An 8,679-nucleotide genomic window follows, 5' to 3' on the forward strand; every position below is an offset into this window, starting at 1 on the left:
TGCCCAAGTGGGCTCGTGAAAATACTCGACGTCTCTTAACCAAAGAAGGATTAGCTGAAGGGCTGACTGTCCATCATAGGACTAGACACCGCTTGAGATCCCCAGAGTTAATTGAAGTAATGGCCGCAAATCAACTCTCTCCACCAAGGGTGGAGGACACTCAAGATGAAAATGAGGTGCATCAAGCACCCCCGCCTCGTACTTTACGAGATTATTTACAACTGGCGGGGGTGAGTACACCCTCGTGCATGATTTTTCTTAAAAATACAAGATATATGGACATCAAGCCAGGGGTTATCTAACTCCTTCCTAAATTTCATGGGCTTAAATCAGAAAGTCCATACTTACATTTGAAAGAGTTCGATGAGATCATAACCACTTTATACTTTCCTAATGTATTTGAGGATACAGTCAGGTTAAAACTCTTTCCCTTTTCCTTGAAGAAGAAGGCTAAGACGTGATTACATTCACTGCGTCATAGATCCATTGGCACATGGAATGATATGCAGAGGGAATTCATAAAGAAATTTTTTCCACATCATAAAACGATTACCCTTAGAAAAGAAATCATGAACTTCGCTCAAAAGGAGGATGAAACATTCTTCCAATATTGGGAAAGGTTCAAGGATCTTGTCAGTTCATGCCAACAACACGACTTTGAAACGTGGCGCATTACAAATTTTTTCTATGATGGACTGACATCTTCTATGTGCCAAATGGTTGAGACAATGTGTAATGGAGAATTCATGAATAAAGAAGTTGATGAGGTATGGGATTACCTCGATAGCCTTGCTGAAAAAACATAATCATGGGACCATTACCCAAATTCGAACACCACGTCTAGGCCGACTCAATCTAGGGAGAAAGGTAGATTATATCTCTTGAAAGAAGAGGATAATCTCAATTATAAAGTGACTAATCTCATAAGAAAATTCGAAGCCATGGAAGGAAAGAAGGATAAGGTTAATGAAATTATTTGCGGCATCTGTGATTGCAACAGTCACACAACTGAAAATTGTCCTATAATACCTGCCTTTCGAGAAGTGTTGAATGAACAAATCAATGCCGTAAATAACTATCAAAGACCTTTCAATGGACCTACCTCTAATACGTACAATCCTGGTTGGAAAAATCATCCAAATTTTAGTTGGAGGAATGGACAAACTGCTACCCCTCAAGGTTTCTTTAATCAAACTTCACAACAACAACAAGAGAAACCTCAAGAGGATCCGATTCTAAAATATTTTGAAAAGCAAGATCTTTTCAATCAGGGTATCCTACAAACCTTGCAAGACTTTAACAAAATATTATAAGGACTTAAGGCTGAAAATACGATTGGGAATAAGGGGAGCCTCCCAACTTAACCTCTTCCCAATCCAAAGCTACAATATGAAGTTTGCAACCCAAGCTCTTTAAATCAGATGAGCACGCTAAATCTATCACCACTCTTAGGAGTGGAAAGATTATTGATAAAACCCTTTCAGTTAGGACCGAAAAGCCTCAAGAATCAGAAGAGATGGATCTAGTGATGCCCTACAAAAATTAGAACCAGAACTTCTTAAGAAGCCAGTTACTCCATTTTCCCAATGGTTGGTTACACCAAAACCTCTCTCCAACTCTCAAGATATTCTAGAAGTGTTGAAACAAGTGAAAGTCAATATTCCTCTACTTAATGTCGTAAAACAAATACCTTCATATGCTAAATTCCTGAAAGACTTATGTACGACCAAACAACGGCAGAATATTCAAAAGAAAGTCTTCTTGACTGAGAAAGTGAGTGTCATCTTAAATCAAGTACCGCAGAAATTCAAAAATCCCGGTAGCCCAACCATATCATGTGTAATCGGGGACTATCGAATTGATCATGCACTTCTTGACTTAGGAGCGAGCGTCAATCTGATTCCCTAATCAGTATACAAACAACTAGGTTTGGGTGAATTAAAACTCACCCTAACCACACTACAACTTGTTGATCGCTCTATTCCTGTACCAAGAGGGATAATTGAGGATGTGTTGGTTCAGGTCGATAGATTTTACTACCCTGTAGATTTTATCATCCTGGACACCGAACCCATCAGTAACATAAGCACTCAGATTCCTGTCATTCTTGGTCTCCCATTCCTTGCTACTTCAAATACAATTATCAATTGCAGGAATGGTGTCATGACTATGTCTTTTGGGAATATGACATTGGAGTTAAACATCTTTTCAATAACGGCAAAAACTTAGAGGATGATGACGATTTCCACGACATTAACATGATTGACTCTTTCGTGAAAGATACGACACCTCTGACCCTCTAGAGACGTGCCTGGACCACTCCCATGATTTTGATGATGACATGATTAGGGAGACGTGTGTCTTGCTTGATACTGCACCGGTACTTAAAGTTAACCGGTGGAGGCCACAATTTGAAGAATTGCCCCAAACCGATGTAGCGCCTCTACTGTTTAACCTCAAGCTACTGAAGCTTGACCTAAAACTTTTGCCCTCTGATTTAGAATATGCCTATTTAGGTCAAGAAGAGACATACCTAGTGGTGATTTCATCTCACCTTGAGAACAAACAAGAGAGTATACTCATTTCTACTCTCGAAGAAGATAAAGGAGTTATTGGACATATCATCACGGATCTCGATAGGATGAATCAACTCCTTTCAACTGAATGTTTCGACTCCTTGGATGATTGCTTGGCACACTTTGCAGATTCAAACGATCCCATGATACAAGAAATAGTGGATGTTGTGCAAGACGATACCTCGGTAGTTGTTACGGACCGAGAGAACCCTTATTCTGAAGTACCTCCTCCCCCAGATCTTGAATGTTTACCAATGAAGGAGGAGAAGCTAAAAATTGAACTAAAGTGAAACTTCGGCGTGTGTTGAGACTACACCACCTACTATAAATTTTTCTGAATTTCATCTACTTGTAGTCTTTGATTTATCATGGTGTACTAACTTCAAAAATTTTTTTGCCACAGGTGAATCGTATATACTTTGGACACTTCAGATGATTAAAAGAAAACTTTATGCTGAGGTTTCTCAATTTCTCTGGACATTCACGCTCCAGGACATCCAAGCCTACTGCAAAACAGGCTTTTGGATGATCTTGTTGAAAAACCTTCTGAGAGATTTACCAAGATACTGGCCAACAGAAGAACCTGGATGCATGATTGAGTAGATTTTCTGTGCTTTCACAGTTGATGATTGGAATTTACTAGTTTCATAGGACTAGGGTAGTTTGTTTTATGCTGTTCTAGGTTAATCAGTTTTATGCCATTAGGTTAGTTTTCTTTCATGTTTTCACTCTCGTGCTGACCTGCTCTCACACTGTGATCTCTTGAAAAGTCTTTCTCAATTCCTTCGTCCAGGTACTATCTTCCCATCACTTCTCATTTATTTTCGTTGTCCCATGTGCATTGCATGCTCATATATCTTTTACATTGAGGACAATGTAGATTTTAGGTTGAGGGTGGGAGATTAGGTTTTCTGATCAGTATTTTTTTTCTTAGTCTTGAGCAGAAATTTATGAAAATTTTTTAACTTTTTTTGGACTTTCGTGTGAAATCGAAGTGATTTTGAAAGATATTTATGATTTGGAAAGTATAAGATACGGAATGTTGGTGATTTACAACTCTTGGATTTAGCTGTCTAATAGATTCCACGGTTGAGTTCGAATTATCAATCCATGATTAGAAGTTTTAAACATTGATTGAATCATGATTTCACATATCACATCTCGCTTACACATTGAGGTTTCAGTCGATATTGAATGATTAACTTGGTAATCACCAAGCATGAAAGGAACCAACCTGAGAAAATTGAAAGGATTGGGTGAACGGTCTTCACCATAGGTTTGTTCCCTATAGGTGAGGATTCGATTCCCCAAGGTTGACATTCTAAAAGAGTTGGGCGACTGGTCTTCACCATAGGTTTACTCCCTATAAATGAGGTTTTCATTCCCCTCCTTGGCATTACTTTTAATGGAAAAATAAAAGTTGGTAGGATGATATATGAGGCAGGTTTTGGTTTTGGTTGTCATGAATTTTCTTATTGGTTGCCAATGATATCATGAAATAGAGAAGTGAATCTTAATGTTGCTAAGCCGAGATTACACTATACACTCATGGATCCTAATGTTTAGAATTTTTTTCTAATCAATGGATTAAACCTGAAACTTGATTATGAAGTTTACTATGCGTTTGAGTCCGGGAGAAGGTACTACCCAACATTCATGAATCTTAGAATTCTCGTATCTGAATTGTTTTCAAAAATCACACTCGAGTTTATAGAAATTGTTCTGTAATTATCAACTTATTTTTCGCATACTTTGCTCGGGACTAGCAAAATGCTGGTTGGGGATTGTGTTGAGGGTCAAATATTGCATATTAGACCCCAGTTATTACCTGGATTTACGAACATGGTACTGTTTAACGGCCCGATTTAATCGTGTTTGTAATGCAAGGTGGATTTACGGGCGTGGACTGAAAAGGATGCTAAAAGCACGGATTTAACGCTCAGAATTCACCAAGACAAGGGACGGACTCCAAGGGACCGAGATCGATGATTTTACATGGCCGAGATTCGAGAAAATCAAGAAACTAAAGCTCAAGTAGCCTGGAAGTTGTTCAGAATATAAGATCACAGGGTTTCCACTATCCGTTCAGATCGAAACTTGATATGTAGCCTCAGGACCGTAAATTAACCATACACATCGAATTCCAGCCCTCGGATCCTTGTGAAAGTGGCCCAACGGACAGAACAGCCCATGAATCTGTGATTTGGGGCCCACCTGAGATCTGTATACGCTTCAAAGTTGATCTCACCCCATTTATGAGGTGACAAGGAAGATGGTCGGAGTAGATCTTTCAGAATCGTCACCATGGATCCCACCTGTGTTGAGAGTGCATGGTGCACAAGAGCACACCAGACGTGCACTGGACTACAGATCGGGTCAAACCAACTTTTGACCCGATCTCCTTCAAAAACGGAAATAGCCGTTTTCTCTGTTCGCAGCAGGGAGATCCGGATGATCTCAGTAGGCCATCAAGATGTATCTTGATGGATGATCCACACCGTCCATTCGAAGAGGAACAATGGCTTGACAAGAACCATGAAGGCTCCACACATTTATTTATACGTGTGCGTACACGGATGAAGGGAGAACAGCACATGTGCAGCTGAAGGAAAACCTCAAGAACTCTGCATCCACTGCAAAGATTCTCCCAGAATTTATGTTGTTGGACTAAGATGCTGTAACAAGATCAATGGACGGAGTGGATTTCTCGGACACCTAAAGGAGTGGGCCCCACCAACAGCCAAGGCAAGAAGTGTTGGCTCTGTTTCTTGTGTCTAAGGCTTGGGCCATTTGAGGAGCACAACGAGGATCGTCCCGAGCATCTAGACAGTCCAAATTACACCTATGGGACGACCGACCACTACCAAGACGCCTGTCCGGATCAGATTCCGGAAAGGAATCCCGGTTTCTTGTTTCTGATGGTCGCTGCGCAACCGTCCTTATGCGTAACGATTTGCGAAAGTTTCCACCGCCTCATGCTGCGAACGAAGCTGACCTCCCTGTTGTGTAAGGAGAGTTTTTCTCCACCGACAGCTCCCATCCACCGTCTTTAGAATCTATAAGAAGAGAGAGGGAACAATTGAAAAAGGATCTACGGCTTGAACGTACAAGCGAGAGACAGTAGAGTTTGTTTTTATGTTTTTAAGGGATTTAGCCTTATCATGTCTATGTGTGGCTAAACCTCTTAGCTAGGGCTAAGAGGTGAAGCTTATAGCATGATGGGAGACTTTTCGCTTGTGCCTTTTGTTTAGACTGAACAGATGTTGATTTTAGTTTAATTAAAGAAATGTTTTTAGTTTTTAATAATCTGTTATGACTAAAATTACAATGGGTCTGCGATAGCTTTGAGCATGTTCCTTTCTTCTTCTTTTTTATGTTTATGACGTCAAGAAGCCCTGTTGTTCACCATTGTCTCTTGGGCATGGTTGAATGACGGTACCCTTCCTAACCTTCATACATTGTTGATTGGTTGGTAATTAGTTTAATTCTATTGTTTACTTTGTCTCCTGGGCATGGTTTAGTGATGGAATCCATTCTAATTCATATACCTTCCATCTCTTGAAAACTATATCAAAGGAAGTTCAATCTTGATTTCTATGGTTACACTCTTCAACTGGATGAAGATGGGACTCAAGTCCAGTTGAGTTCTTGAAGCAGGTATAAGATCTCCCTGATCTCTACAAGTGGATCTTCTGAATCCCTAGTTTCCTTCCTCTAAATTCTTTAAATTTTAGATAAATATTTCACCATTACTCCTTAAATTTATTTGATTTGGATTTCGTCTTAATCTAGTTCTAGTTCTACTTAGTTTCAGATAACGTACAGGTATCAGTCTTTTGGGATTCGACCTCGGTCTCACTGAGTTTATTACTACATCACAACCCTATACTTGGGGAGTGAACATTAACAGGTATTGTAGTTATATTTTTTATTCTGTATATTGTCATCAAACTTTAGTCACATGATTTCCCTACTAAACAATTTCAGTACTAATTAAGCATACCATGATACTATGTTACATGGTATGCAATTCCCACTTTACCTTCGTATTTGATATAGTTATCTTAATTGATGCATTTACCATTAAAGTGAATTTAATAGCAGTAATATGTCGCTATGAAATAGATGGTGAGCGGCAGTGATTAGTCCAAACTGACACCGTGGAGCAAGCCTAATTTTTCCAGGTTACAAGGAGACAGATGGATGGTCCAGATCTCAACATTTTCATGAGAAAATGTTTCCAAAGATATGTCGCTTAAAATTAATTTAATTCATCATAAACAGTATAAATATAAAGTATGTAACAGGGCAGTGGGCCCCACCTGGAAACAGACGATCGCGAATCCCCATGTGGATGTGGATTACATGGAAATGGGCCCCACCCGTCCTATAGTATAGTATGCTCAAACAAGCCTGAGTTTTGGAATAGAGTAGGATTTTTTATTCATCTTCCCCTTCATTCTAAAGAGTCAGACCCAGTGATCCAGTTTTGATAAAAGAGACACCATGGTAACCCCACACATACATCAATGGTTGGTGTTCTATCCCCATTGTTCTCTGTGGTGTGGCTCATATGGGTTCTACATCTGGATGATTTTTGGCCCCAGGGCCCGATTGAGGAGTATGTCTGATAGAATGAGTGGATTTCACAAAAATAAAAAAAATAAAAAAGAAAAAGTGATGGATTTTAGTATATGACATTTGGGCAAAAGATCAAAATTGATCATCCATTCTGGCCAGCTAATTAACTATTCATGTGAAAATTCTTGCCAAAAAACTTATTTAGAAGGTCACGTAGATGTGGATGTAGTGAAAACACAAATATCAACTTATTCTGGTCACTGATGTTGCAAATACACGTTTTTAATGGTGGAGGTGTAATCCCCACTCTCTGGTCCACTTGAGACTTGCATCAGCCTCATAGGCCGCACAGAGCAGTGCGCGAATGGAGAATGTGGTAGCATTCAATCCGCGTCCGCGCGTGTATATACCTATTCGGCTGGACATCTACAGTCATCCCACCACCTCCCAAACACGTTTGTTGTGGGATCAAATGAGAACCGTCCAATCCCACCGATTGTCCAAACATCCATGGGACATATCCCATGGGCTATCCCGTCCCATGGGATCAACTGACATCCACTGACACATCCCTGCAACCTTAAAACTCATCCAATCCCTTCTAATCCCTCTTAATCTATCCGGCCAAACACGCCCTAAAGTATCTTTTGCAACGGCATCATTTATTAACATTAATTAGCATTAATTAAGACAACTAGTTGGACGGTCGAACTAGTTGTGTGTGAGCATTAGTCATATATATATATATATATATATATATGAGTTTCCATTTACAGTTTGACTTGGACTATAACAATACTACTTTGTGATAATATCAAAATTCAGACTACTCAAACTATCTTGCTATTTTATTATACTGATTGAATTTGGACGGCTTATTATTTTCTCCTTTTATAATTAAAATAAATAAGGAGAATTAATAGGATGGTTTATTGAATATTATTTTATGTAAAAAATTCAGCCATAACTTTTATACTTGACTAAGACCTGACTTAAACTTAAACCATAGTGCGGTTGGGTCTATGTTTAGGACTTGGACGCAGTCTATTAAAATAATGAATCGGTTCTTGTTTACTTTGACTTTGCCCGAGATGAAGTCCGTGGAAATTTCGAACCCGTTTTGGAATCAAACCGGTTCGGGCCCCATCAACCTGACCCGAAGCATTTGCACACCTACCAGCAGTTGACTTCTCTGGAGGTTCATGTAATCTGATGGCCACATCTATCCTACTATGTGATGATCCAGACCGTTCATCAAGAATTTCATACAGTATTTGGTCCATAAAGTGCGGATCTCACTAATCGGACATCATCACCGTCAGCACCAGATGAGTGTTGTAAAAAGCTTTTTGTACCGTAGTTTAGAATTCACTTTCTATCGATGGTTAGATTCATATTTATGAATTACGAACCATATATCAAAATGGACGGTTTGGATTATCACTTGGTAGACCAGAAGGGCGAGAGCACTGCTGGAAACCTGATCCTTCATAATGGATCCAGCTAAGCTTGAGAGCGACGT

General features: G+C 39.5%; 1 non-coding gene across 1 annotated transcript; it reads right to left on the minus strand.

The window, feature by feature from the left end:
- Window positions 1-551: 551 nt before the first annotated feature.
- Window positions 552-658, minus strand: LOC131224506 (small nucleolar RNA R71). The gene has a single exon (XR_009160984.1). It is a non-coding gene; the product is annotated as a small nucleolar RNA R71 (small nucleolar RNA).
- Window positions 659-8,679: the final 8,021 nt, after the last annotated feature.

This window comes from Magnolia sinica, chromosome 13 (assembly GCF_029962835.1).
Source record: "Magnolia sinica isolate HGM2019 chromosome 13, MsV1, whole genome shotgun sequence".
NCBI classification, from domain to species: domain Eukaryota; kingdom Viridiplantae; phylum Streptophyta; class Magnoliopsida; order Magnoliales; family Magnoliaceae; genus Magnolia; species Magnolia sinica.